Genomic DNA, 14,000 nt, shown 5'->3' with positions numbered 1-14,000 from the left:
AGGCGATGGCACGGTGGCAGAAGTGGCAGTGACACTCGAGCTGGGCAGTGCGTCTGATGCCTCCCAACACCAGCAGCTGCTCTTATTCCCGCTGCTCTGGGTCTGGGGTGGTCCAGGAGCTCTGGGCAGCCAATGAGGGGAAGGATCTGAGCCCCAGAAGGATTGTGTCATCACTTGGCGTCCAGAAGCTGGAGCATCCAGAAGGACCACCCCACTTGTATTTGCATTGAGGTCATTGATGGCGGGGGCGGGAGAGGGACGTGGGGGGGTTGGTGAGGACCAACGAAAAACACAGGAAAAGTGAGTAGGAATTTGAGGACAGTTTAACGTCATGGTTAACTTCACCTGTTCGGTTTCGCGGGTTTTGAACACACACGTGTCCCACTCCATCCCCAACTGTGCGATCTTGTCGGGCAGAGTCCAGCATTACAAGGAATGCTGTCTCCCCTAGGTCTGACCGCAGACCTCCGTGCAAGTGCAGCTTCGAGGGTTAATGCATAGTAGAGTTGATGATTCTGTGCCCAAGCAGGGGGTCTGATTCAGGCAGCTGGGATCACGCACAGGAGGGCAGGGCTTGTGGGTATCAGACACAGAGGATCAAGAACTTTGTCACACTGGAACTCTGCTGCAGTTGTGCCTTTTCCAGGTGGAAACATCGTGGGCTAGTAACTTCTAGTGCCTCAGTATACTTATCTATGAAATGGGGATCATATTCTCATCTTGAAGGAATGTTATCATTACTAAGTATGTACCTGTTATCTGCCCAGGTAGGGATCTAGAAGTGCTTACCAGGGAAGTTCATAGGGGATTCTGTGGGATCGCAATCCATCTTCCCAAACAGCACCCTGTGCAGCTGCCTGGAGTCATGCTGGTTGGTCCATCATGAGGGTTAAGGAGGGGCTGGATATCCTGCTGGGCCTGAGCATGCAAGTGCAAGGCTAAAAGCTTCCAAGCGGACCTCTAGCCCCACACCTCCTCCCCCACCATTCATCACCTAAAGTTCAGCCTCCTTCTCGAACCATTTGCCCAGCTGCCCCTTGCTTCCGGCTGCTGTTTGCCAAGATGTTCTAGTGACCTGTGATTCCAGCCCTGCACCCATGTCTACCGCAGTTCAGTCCTCTGCTAGAAAGCCCGCCAAGCTTGATGGTGCTGAAGAGTCCAGCGGAGTGCAATCCTCGCTCTCACTTCAGTCATACACTGCACACACACAAACTCAGTACTTTCTCCAAACATGTGCCCAGTCCCAAACCACAGGCACTCACAAAATGACACTGGCGCTCAGCGGCATCCAGGTGATGCGCTCAGTCCCGCCCTAAGTATGCGCAGAGCGGCATGATTAGGACCTGCATCCTCGAAACCTGCACCGACTCTCAGTAAGTGTGCTCCGTAAAGCCCAATTACCCAGCAACCTCGAGCCTCCTACACACTGCCCAGCACGTTTCTGGATCTATCTGTCAGAGCTCCTGCTCTAAGCCTTCCAGGAAGGTCTGAGGTGCTGACTTGCCGTCCTCAGCAGATAGAATGCAGAAAACGAAGCTTCTCGCTGTCCGCAGCATCGCTGGGTCTGAGCACATAGCGCAAGATCCAAGCAGCCCGTACAGACCCTCCAGCGCGGCAAGCACTGCGGCGGCATCGCGGGGCGGTGGAATAAAACACGGATCCCAGGTAGCTGGTTTTCTCAGGCGGAACTGAAACTAGCCGAAACGAGCCACGTGGTGACCCGAGCCACTGGTCCACGCCCCAGACCTCAGTGTCAAGAAGCTTCAGTGTTTTGTTCGACACGGCAGCTGCCTCGCGGCACATCTCTTTCCCCTTGCAGGTTGGTGGTCTCCGGGCTCAGGACACCTAACTTCCAAGATGCCCTTATTCCAATTTTCTGCTTCTTAACCGCAGCGGTGGCACTGATGCAAGCGAATAAAACCTTGGGGCAGGGGAACTGGATATCTGAAACTGGCTGTCCTCAGGCAGGGCGGTGGGGGATCCGGGGAATGGAATAACCGGTTGGAAGCGCGCAAGTGCGCTTGGGCGCGGAGCCGGGAAAGGCAAGATGTGCAAGGGAAGGATTCAGGATGGCGAATTGCGGGTTCAGTGCATCCTGGAGTCTCGAGGCAGAAATCGGGGGCTGAGATCCAGACCGGTGTTAGGGAACTCAGCAGCAAGACTAAATTGGCGAACGCGGCAAAGCAGATACTGTGCGGCATGTAAATTGGGCTCTGCCACTTAAGACTGTTGTAGGCGAGGCATTAAAACTCAGGTGCAAGACACTTCTCCCGACAGGACTTCCAAGACCTGAGGTTTCTGACGTATCAATCTTCTGAAATCATTTGTAAGTACGTGTGTCCATGGATTGCCTTTTCCTTTCTTAAAAAAAAAAAAAACTTATTCATTTGGCGGCGCCGGGTCTTAGCTGCGGCAGGGTAGATCTTCGTTGCCGCGAGCGCACCGTCACTGCGGTCTGCGGAATCTTTAGTTGTGGCCTGCAGGAGGTATGCGGGCTCTATTTCCCTTACCAGGGATCGAACCCCGGTCCCCTGCATTGGTAGCTCGGAGTCAAGCACTGGATCACCAGGGAAGTCCCGCCTTTTCCTGGGGAAGTCCTGCCTCTTCCTATTGAGAGAACCATGGCTTTCACCAGTGGAATGATGATGACAAAATGGTTAAGAAACGACTATTTTAGAAGCCGAATTTGTAACCATGTCTCTTTGTGAGCTCAGAACTCCACCCCTGGCTGTCACGTGTGCCATCAACCTTCAAAGCCTACATTCATTCCCCTTCTGAAATCTTTGGTGGCTACGAAGGGCTAGCAGTGTGAAGCAGGACACAGGGTCTGTACCCAGAGGGTGCTAACGTAGCCTCCTGCAATTTCAGCTTTTCCTGAAAAGTCAGTTTCTCAAGATAGGGAGGGAATGTCATGAACTCATCCATCAAGTAGTCTGAATTTCTAATGAGTCCTGGTGCTGAGCTGGGGGCAAGGTTTTAAAAAAAAATCTTTGGGGCTTCCCTGGTGGCGCAGAGGTTGAGAGTCCGCCTGTCGATTCAGGGGACACGGGTCGTGCCCCGGTCTGGAAGATCCCACATGCCACGGAGCGGCTGGGCCCGTGAGCCATGGCCGCTGAACCTGTGTGTCCGGAGCCTGTGCTCCGCAACGGGAGAGGCCACAACAGTGAGAGACCCGCGTACCGCAAAAAAAAAAAAAAAAAAAAAAAAACTTTAGCACTTAGCAGCATGTGTTGCATACCAGGTGGCACTCACCCAATGTTTATTAAATAAAGGAAATTAATTTACTGTGGAAGATTTACCAGCCAGTCTCACCGCTCTTATAGGACTCTAGTCTAATCCCAACCAGCAGAGAATCCGGACCTAGCTAGGTAGTGCAGCTTTTCAATTGGATTTCAAAATTGTGAGCTCAAACATTTGAGACACTCCTCTCATTTCATCTGACGTGCAGAGTTGGTTTCCCCATGGAAGTTTCCAGCAACAAGACAGGGAAAGGAAGGTTAACCCTAGGGTTCTTTCGGAAGTCTAGAGTCTCCTAGTATGAAACACAAAACTATTCTCCTCTGAGCCCATCCCTGATTTACCAAGTGAACTCAAAGTTTAGACCTTACCATGTGCACATTGCTTATGTTGCATCCAGCCCTACCTGAGACTTCTTTTAACTGAAGCACTAAATGGAAATCGATCTTGAGAAAGTCAAGGAAAATACTGATTTAAAAATAGTTACCTGATTATTTGGCACTTGATTGTACAGTCTTATTTCATAACTTTTAAACCTGAAAACCAGGTTTAAAAGTTTAAAAGGTTTAAAAGGGGGAAACAATCTAGTTTGGAGAAAACATTTTTTACAACATTCTGATAAACTCTAACTGCAGTGTTTATTTCCATACTTTTAGCTTAGATTCCTGTGCTTTGTTTCAAAACTTTTTTCAATTGAGGTATAGTTGATTTACAATGTTGTGTTCATTTCTTCTGTGGAGCAGTATTCAGTTTTATACATATATATATTTTTTAAAATTTTATTTTCCAATATGGTTTATCTCAGGATATTGAATAATCTATAGGACCATCCATATTGCTGCAAATGGCATTATTTCATTCTTTTTAATAGGTGAGTAATTTCCCACTATATATACATCTTTTTAAAAAAATTATTTTAATTTTAAGTATAGTTGATTTACAATGTTGTGTTAATTTCTACTGTACAGCACAGTTATTCAGTTATACATATATATATATACATTCTTTGTCGTATTCTTTTCCATTATTGGTTTACACAGGATATTGAATATAGTTCCATGTGCTATACAGTAGGACCTGGTTGTTTATCCATTCTATATATAATAGTTTGTATCTACTAATCCCAAACTCCCAATCTATCCCTCCCCCACCCCACCTCCCCTTTAGCAACCACAGATCTGTTCTCTATGTCTGTGAGTCTCTTTCTGTTTCATAGATAAGTTCATTTGTGTCATATTTTAGATTGCACATATAAGTGATATCACATGGTATTTGTCTTTCTCTTTCTGACTTACTTTATTAGTGTGATAATCTCTAGGGCCAATTGTGTTGCTTCAAATGGCATTATTTCATTCTTTTCAATGGCTGAATAATATTCCATGTTATATATGTACCACATCTTCTTTATCCATTCATCTGTTGAGGGACATTTAGGTTTCTTCCATGTTGGCTATTGTAAATTGTGCTGCTATGAACACTAGGGTGCATGTAACGTTTTGAATTATAGTTTTCTCCAGATATATATCGAGGAGTATGATCATTGGATCATATGGTAACTCTATTTTAGTTTTTTAAGGAACCTCCATACTGTTCTCCATGGTGGCCCCACCAATTTATATTCTCATCAACAGTGTAGGAGGGCTCCCTTTTCTCCACACTCTTTCCAGCAATGATTATTTGTAGACTTTTTGAATAAGCCATTCTGACCAGTGTGAGGTGATTCCTCATTGTGGTTTTGATTTGCTTTTCTCTAATAATTAGTGATGCTGAGCATCTTTTCATGTGCCTGTTAGCCATCTGTATGTCTTCTTTGGAAAAATGTCTATTTAGATCTTCTGCCCATTTTTTGATTGGGTTGTTTGTTTTCTTGATGTTGAGCTGTATGTGCTGTTTGTATATCTTGGATATTAAGACCTTGTCAGTGGCATTGTTGTAAATATTTTCCCCACTTCCATAGGCTGCCTTTTTGTTTTGTTGATGGTCTCCTTTGCTGTGCAAAAGCTTTTAAGTTTGATTAGGTCCCAGTTCTTTATTCTTGCTTTTATTTCTTTTGCCTTGGGAGACTGATCTAAGAAAATATTGCTACGATTTATGCCAAAGAATGTTTTGCCAAAGTTCTCCTCTAGGTTACTCCTTTAATTCTATATAATTTGTGTGTGATACAGAGTCAACAACAACAACAAAACCACAACAGTAACAACCTCAGCAGCAGTAGCAACAACAACACAAATTCATTCTCTTCAGTCTGGGTGAAATTTGGAGCTGCTAAATTAACTGGAGAATTTTAACTGAAAATTGACTGTACAGGGTTCCACTTACAAGGAATTTAGAAATCACAATAACGAAAAGCTGAACATACCGAAAAAATCAACAACTCTTCTAGGAGCCCTATGAGAGATGACTGAATGGGCAAATTTCTGCCCCTAAGACTGGGGAGACAGAAAGGTGAATACAGAGAGTAATGGCTTCCCAGAGCAGGCACTCACAAGGGCAAACTCACCTGGAACCAGCAGCGGACAGAGTTAGAAATCCTGAACTATAACCGACGAATTGCTAGAGCATCAGTGTGGACAACTTCTGAAACTTAAAAACCCACCTTCCTGCCCTGCACGTGTCTGAGATTTACCTCCAGTAGCTCAACCAGGTTCTCACAGTAAACAGGGGAGAAAAACCCCCTTGTGCTTTCAGCTGGGTAAGGAGAAAAGGAATCATTCTGAAATACACCACGGCAATCTGTATTTCTTAATAAGGCCTGCCCTTATTAACTCTTGTTAACCAGAGCCTAGCTTTACTGCTATATTATCAGAGACTAAGTGACCTGGGGGAAGGGAAATTCCCAATTAACTTCCTTCCTAGGCTTTCAGGTGGGAGTAGGGAAACACCCAACTCTAGGACCCACTAGTCCCCTCTGTCACCTAAGTGGGGAGTAAAAAAAACTGAGAAACACCTGTGAAAAACTGAGAAACACCTATTCACAGTCCGGTAGAATACTCTCACTAAAAGACTGAGACCTAATTATAGGGCTATGGAAATCTTTCCCTGTCCCCAGACCTCACCACCACATTACTAAAGGCCTATTTCTAGCGTTTCCCTTGACCTGGTGTACTAAATGTGTATTAAAAGGCGACAAAACAATATGAATAGGCATCAGGTATCCGATCAATTTACTTTTCTTATACTTACTTGATCTAACAGATAACGATTTGTTCAAAATAATAATAGCAATGGTGTATTCAATAACATACAGTTATATATATCCTATATCTATATCTATATAATGAGGTATATATATGCCTGGAGAAAGTTGCTAAACATGAGGAACAGAGAATTTTCAAAATAGATAGGAGGAAGAGGGGGACAGATACCTTGCCCTTGTATCCCTGACACTAAAATAGGTAATAGTGCTCTCTGAGACGGGAAAGAGAACTGGCCACCTGGATGGCAGCACCAAATTCCTTTGTCATAAAAATGGATCTACAACTGACTCCTAGTCCTTGCCTGGATGCCACGCTTTCTGCAAGTTGTCAGCAGAAGCTTTGTAATATGACTGCTTAGTGAGTTCACCTAGAGCCTAAAGCACATATATAATTGAGCCTGAAAAAGAAAGAGGAATAAGACCAGTCTCCTAAGAATGATTATGGTCTCTTAGGGAGGTGAGATTCAACAAATGAAATAATTAAAGAACAATAAAAGAGAGGGAGTTAGTACTTGTTGCCTATTGCTGCTGTAGCAAATTATCAGTACTTTAGTGACATAACGCAAGTTTATAAACTTACACTTCTGTGACTAGAAGTCCGACGTCCATCACAGGTCTCACTGTGCAAAAATCTTGGCAGGCGTTCTGGAAGTTCTAGAGGAGAATCCATTTCCCGTTTCTAGTGGCCACCCGTGTTCCTCGCCTCGTGGCCCCTTCCTCCTTTTTCGGAACCAGTAATGGCGACTTGAGTCCTTCTCACATCGCCTCACTCCAACCTCCTCTTCTGCTTCCCTCTTCTACTTGGAAGGAGCCTTTTGATTTTACTGGGCTCACCTGGATAATCCAGGGTAGTCTCCCATCTGAAAGTCCTCAATTTAATCGCATCTTTAAAGTCTCTTTTGCTGTGTAAAGTAGCAAATTTGCATTTCCAAGGATTAGGATGTGGATGTCTGGGGGGAGGGGTCCTTATTGTACCTACCATAATAAGTAAATGTTGGGCTGACTGGCAAGGACAGTGGATGCTGGGGCTTGGAGAAAGAGGCAGCCATGGGCTGGAGCACTGAGGAAGTCACCCAGAGCAGGTGGGCCAGAGCCCGAAAGTGGCTAAATAGAGGGGAGGTAACAGAGTGCCTGAAAAGAGAGTGCATCTAGTGGGGTGTGGGGCAGGGGGTGAGGAGACCACTCTTTATATCATGTGCCATCCTCTGTCCCTCTTCTTGAGAATGGTGCCTCCCTGAATCTACAACCTGTATGGCTGGCTGCATTGAAATCTCAAGTATCAGATGTTCCTCCTCTAGCAACTTCCAGTTTGTGTTCTTCAATATTCCTGTTCATATGTGCTACAGAGCAAGGGGGGCTATTGAGCGAACTGTTGTCACATTTGGTGAAACTCCAGTAGAGGTGGGAAACGGACTGCTTTGCATCACATAACTCCAGGCCTTGACAGGTTATTGGTTAGGATGCAGTTAAATCCTGAAGTTGGTGCTTGAACTTTGAGCCCCATCCCTTAGATACTTCTACTAGATCCCTTTGACAATAACCAAACAACAAGGCTTTTAATTAAGTGAGGATTGTATTAAAGCCCACCTGAAAAAACTCACTTTATTTTTATAACCTGTATCCAGTATTTAATGATGCATGCAGGTTGGGCAGGCAATAGGGAATTGTTAACACATGGAAGATGCACGTGAGCCCCGGGACTTCACTGCTCGAACTTGGAGAAACTTTCTAATGTGCCCGTGCTCCCAAGAGACATGTGATCATTATTTAGGCGTCAGGCTCCTGGAGCTTTGATGTATGATTCCCTGATCCCTCGATGGGAATGCCAACTGCCATTAGAGCCTAGAACCAAGAATACAACATCAGTGGATTTTTAGGTTAGGCAAGGAATGAGAAAGGCATTTATGGCAGAAGGAAGGAATGGGATATCGTGTCCATGGGGTTTTCCTGGCCTCTCATTCTTGGAAAATGAGAGGTCCTAGCTTATTTTCCTGTAGCATGGAGGTGACTTGCCCTGGAAGGCTACTTTTTTGTTTTGTTTTGGTTTTTGTTTGTTTTTTGCGGTACGCGGGCCTCTAACTGTTGTGGCCTCTCCCGTTGTGGAGCACAGGCTCCAGACGTGCAGGCTCAGCGGCCATGCCTCACGGGCCCAGCCGCTCCGCGGCATGTGGGATCTTCCCGGACCGGGGCACGAACCCGCGTCCCCTGCATCAGCAGGCGGACTCTCAACCACTGCGCCACCAGGGAAGCCCTGGAAGGCTACTTTTAATCTTTTTCATCTCTTAATCGTATATGCGAAAGGATCATATAATAAACCTCATAGAAAAATATCAATTTCCCAACTCAAAAATTAGTAGATACTACTTTCTCAAACCTCAGTGCAAAACATGGAACTGAATAAGTGAAGCATAGTCTTAAAATCTATTCTAAATTTTAAAATACTCTTCTATATAACTTTTTTTTTTTTTTTTTTTTTGCGGTACGCGGGCCTCTCACTGCTGTGGCCTCTCCCGTTGCGGAGCGCAGGCTCCGGACGCGCAGGCTCAGCGGCCATGGCTCACGGGCCCAGCCGCTCCGCGGCATGTGGGATCTTCCCGGACCGGGGCACAAACCCGTGTCTCCTGCATCGGCAGGCGGACTGTCAACCACTGCGCCACCAGGAAAGCCCTTCCATATAACTTTTGAGTTAAAGTGAAAATCAAAACAAAAACTATAGACTATTTTAAATATGCAATCTTTACATCTTGTAAACATGTCAGTGGTTACAGATGAACTCAGAGAACGAAATCCGAGCATTACATAGTTTCATAATTTACTTATTAACTCAACAAATGTTTATCGAGGGCCTATCATGTTCTATGGAATTTTCTATGTTCCAGGGATACAGCCAAGGATACATGTAACTTCCCTCATAGAGTTACATGCTGGTGGAAGGACATAGACAATAAAAGAAAAAATAATAAATATATAATATTTTAGATAGTGGTAAGTTCTATGAATAAAAAATTAAGCTGAATAATCAGGTGACAGAGAGTAATTTGAGAAGAATGTACTTTTGTATATGGTGGTCAGGAAAGTCTTCTCTGAGGTGGTTCATCAGAAAGAAGGAATGGGATATTGTGTCTGTGGGGTTTTCCTGGTCTCTTATTCTTGGAAAATTAGAGGGCCTAGCTTATTTTCCTGTAGCATGGAGGTGATTTGCCCTGGGGGCTGCTTTCCCAAATCCGCAGGCTCCCTCCTTCCAAAGCCGCAGGCTCCTTCTTTCTGTAGACACTATGAGAGGTTCCTTCCAAGGTCACAATATTATTTTTAGAGTGACTTCAACTTCCAGGGAAAGAACTGTGTGTGGTTGAGGAGGGCCAGGCTGGTCACTCAGAGAGGTGGAAAGACTCAACTGGTCATGTTAAGGAGTTACTCTGGATGGGTTCCTCTTAGATGATTAAAATTCTGCCTTAGCTGAGACTTACCAGATACACAATGTCTCTCTTCTCCCAGGCAGCATCTCCCGTGTTGCAGCATCACTGCCCAGCAGGTTAATGACAATTTATATTAAACACCTGGCATATTGTCTGGCATGCAGCAGGCACTCAAGAGTGGTGGCTATTACTGTCATTAAAACAAAAGCTTACCCCTACCCCATCAAGTTCCAAATTATATCAACTTCTATGGGAAATTAGATAAAATGCACTGTATACTCCTCTTCATTCTTAAAAGGATATAACAAATATAATTTTAATCCTTTCTTGATTTCATCAACACCATGATAAGAACATTGCTTAAGGTGCTGGACACTTATACTATCCACTCTCAGGGGCTATAAGACATGTAGGGCCAATAGCCTTGAACTAGTTGATCTCACATTATCTTCCTTTTTGAGGTTTAAAATTAATATAATATTATAGTTATTTTATTTCATTTCTTATCATCAGGTTGTCAACTATCACTTCTTGCTGGTGTCACTGTAACTGTCTTTTGCAACAGTCTACCCACTCCCATTTTCATTTGGTGTGCAGTGAAATAAACAACAAAACAAAAACAAAACAACAAAAACCATGCTTAATGGTTTTGTAGAATGGTAAGGGACCAACAAGCCTATCTACAGACAATGAGTGCAAAATATTTATTGAGTGTAAATATAAATATGCATTTGTAAATTAATTATATATATTTATTTTATATAATGTATATTTTATAAATTTATTGTTATATATTTCTTATATATTTATCAAGAACTATAAAAAGCCTCTTTTTGGACATTTACTGCATTAATCTGTACTAGTGAACAGAAACAATCCTTGTCCAATTTATGGGTAAGCACAGAGTAAATAGATACGAAGTGAGTATTTATGAGTAATGATCAGGAATTTCATGATCTTTTAAACAACAGCTTTAACGAACTTGTGCTCAGGGGAAAAACAGAAAACAGCCAAACAAGTGAGAGCTGTGTGTGAATGAAGAGCCTACATTCACTGAGTGAGAACTTAGTAATGGTCAGGATGGCGGTAATGAATTGCTGTGACGCCTATTTCAGTTATCCAGAGCCTATTGGTTTCTTCTTCTCAGCTTTGTCTGGTTTAAGGGCAGTCTGCAGTCAAGGGATACCTGATGATCGGGTGTTTTTTAGTTTCTTTCAAGGGGCACAGTCATAGTGAAGACAAGACAAAGTCTGTGATGTGGGAAGGGCTTGGCCATCCAGGCTGCAATCTTGGAAGGAGTGTGTCCCTGGATAACAGGATTCTGAGGACATCAGCAGAAACTGTGTTTCATTTTTGGCAAATATGTAATTGGCTCTTGGAGCTGATGTGAGATCAGTCAGCTTTCAAATGTCCAGATCAAAGTCATCCTTTGGCATAAAAAACCCAGAGGATCTTAAAGGTCCTTTGAAAGCTCCTCAGCCCTGGGCCAGTTGTCCTTAGCACACCTTCACCAGTCGTCAAACAGGCTTAAGCAATCAATGCCTAACTTCTCTTTAGCACCAATAAGTACCATCACGGCAAACTTCCAGTTAAAATGAGAATGTGAAGAATAAGTTCCCTGAGGAGCCCAAAGGCTGAAGAGAGAACATGGGTTAGAGAAGGGTTGGTTTCTCCTTTTCCTACTTTGCCTTGTGGTCAACCTGTGATGACTTGTACCTCTTCCCTTTGTCTCAGGAGCGCAGGAATTTTCCCTGGCCAAAATACTACTAAGAAATCCGTTTTGTTCTCTCTCTAGCAAGATAGAGAACCAGTTCCTACAGGTGATCAGGTAGAATAAGTGGGATGTTGTTGAGAAAGCGTATTCCTACTTCTGCTTGATATAATTACAACCCTTATCATATAATTATCTGTTTCACATCAGACTGTAAGCCCCATTAAAACCAGAATGATATCTGACTTGTTCGCCCTTTTTTAAAAAAATTAATTAATTAATTAATTTTTGGCTGCATTGGGTCCTCGTTGCTGCGTGCAGGCTTTCTCTAGTTGCGGCGAGTGGGGGCTACTCTTCATTGCAGTGCATGGGCTTCTCATTGCGGTGGCTTCTCTTGTTGTGGAACATGGGCTCTAGGAGTGAGGGCTTCAGTAGTTGTGGCATGTGGACTCAGTAGTTGTGGCTCACAGGCTCTAGAGTGCAGGCTCAGTAGTTGTGGTGCCCGGGCTTAGTTGCTCTGCGGCATGTCTGGGATCTTCCCGGACTAGGGCTCGAACCCGTGTCTCCTGCATTGGCAGGCGGATTCTTAACCACTGCGCCACCAGGGAAGCCCCCTGTTCACCCTTGTATCTAGTGCTTAGAGCATAGTATATGCTCAGAAACCTTTTGAATTAATAATTTTTTCCCCCGGCGCACCTCACAGAGTGTGGGATCTTAGTTCCCCAACCAGGGAACAAACTCACACCCCCTGCATTGGAAGCACAGAGTCTTAACCACTGGACCTTCAGGGAAGTCCCAATGAATGAATTTCTATTAAATTTAAAGAATATAAGAAGGCAAATATGAAAATTCTCATTCATAGGATTTTTGGGAAACCTGCTTAGCGCAGGTTTGGGGAAGACATGAGCTAAAAGCTTTCTAGATATTTCTAGGAGGTTCTGAAAAATGCCAAATAGTAACAAATCAGTCTTTGGAGAAATCATCCTTTCAGTAAGTCATTGTAGTATCCATCCAGTTTTCAAAGTTGTACCAAACATTGAAAGAAAGAAAGCTGATTTAGGAGGCAGTAATTTCTGCACTGAAAAGAAAAGATCAACCAAATACTACTGGTCTTGTTCAGTGGCAATTCATGTTGATATTTAAAGGAAATACAAATATTAAAATACCAAGTACCTCATAAGCATATACTCTAGGAGTCTTATTCCCCCTCTTGTTTTTTTTGTTTTGGCCGCACCCCATGGCTTGTGGGACCTTAGTTCCCTGAACCCAGGCCCTTGGCAGTGAGAGCGCAGAGTCCTAACACCTGGACCACCAGGGAATTCCCATCTGTTTTTTAATTCGAATGAAAACATGAAAATGGAACTTCATCGGATTCAGCTCAAAGGACATTACAATAACCTAATACGATAATTGCAAAAGAATGTATCAGAATCTTGGCTTCTACTAAAGAACAGACATTACCTAGTAGGTATTCCACCCCCCAAAAAAGAAAGTCAGGAAAAAAAATCTGATGAGGCAAAGTGACATCAAAACATTTTTCAGGACTTCCCTGGTGGCACAGTGGTTGGGAATCTGCTTGCCAATGCAGGGCACATGGGTTCGATCCCTGGTCCCAGAAGATCGCACATGCCTCAGAGCAACTAAGCCCGTGCGCCACAACTACTGAAGCCTGTGCGCCTAGAGCCCATGCAACAAGAGAAGCCACAGCAATGAGAAGCCCAGGCACCACAATGAAGAGTAGCCCCTGCTCACGGCAACTAGAGAAAGCCCGCGCACAGCAACGAAGACCCAACACAGCCATAAATAAATAAATAAATAAACAAACAAACAAACATTGGTGATCATGCAATTGCCACAGTTTCTAGCCATAATGGGGAGTAGACTGAGTATTACATCTCCAGAAAGGATACAAACTGCTGATTATAGTAAAATATTTTTAAGAATATGATCAAAGGAAAACCCACAAAACATATCCTTGTTTTAAAAGTCAGCAATATCATTTTATTATGAACTATCTATCTGTAGTTGAAGAAGGTGTCTTTTGACTGTGGCAGACTGTATTTTCCAGTATTGGCTGAGATAATATTTCCCATCCCATATGTTTGGTTTTGTTTTTTTAAACCTTGTCATATTCCCATTAAGTGTTAGGTGGCCAGGTTGAAGGTAGGTGGTGCGAAAAGTCAGCATAGGGAATGAAATTAGCATCATATTTTCTGTGAGTCAGATGGAAATACCATAGATAATTAGGCATATTTAATATTGTCAAAGCATGTCTCTCAGTATAGATTTGACGTTTTCATGTTATTGTACCGTGTTTCACGATAGAAACTTTCTAATTTGAAAACTTGACTAAACAATCACTCTGAAGAAATTATCATGAAAAATAAAAACAAATCTCATTAGTAATAATCCTAAATATTAATCAACAAAATATAAAGAA

This window comes from Stenella coeruleoalba (assembly GCF_951394435.1).
Source record: "Stenella coeruleoalba genome assembly, chromosome: 8".
NCBI lineage: Eukaryota > Metazoa > Chordata > Mammalia > Artiodactyla > Delphinidae > Stenella > Stenella coeruleoalba.
This window is presented reverse-complemented; position numbering follows the sequence as displayed.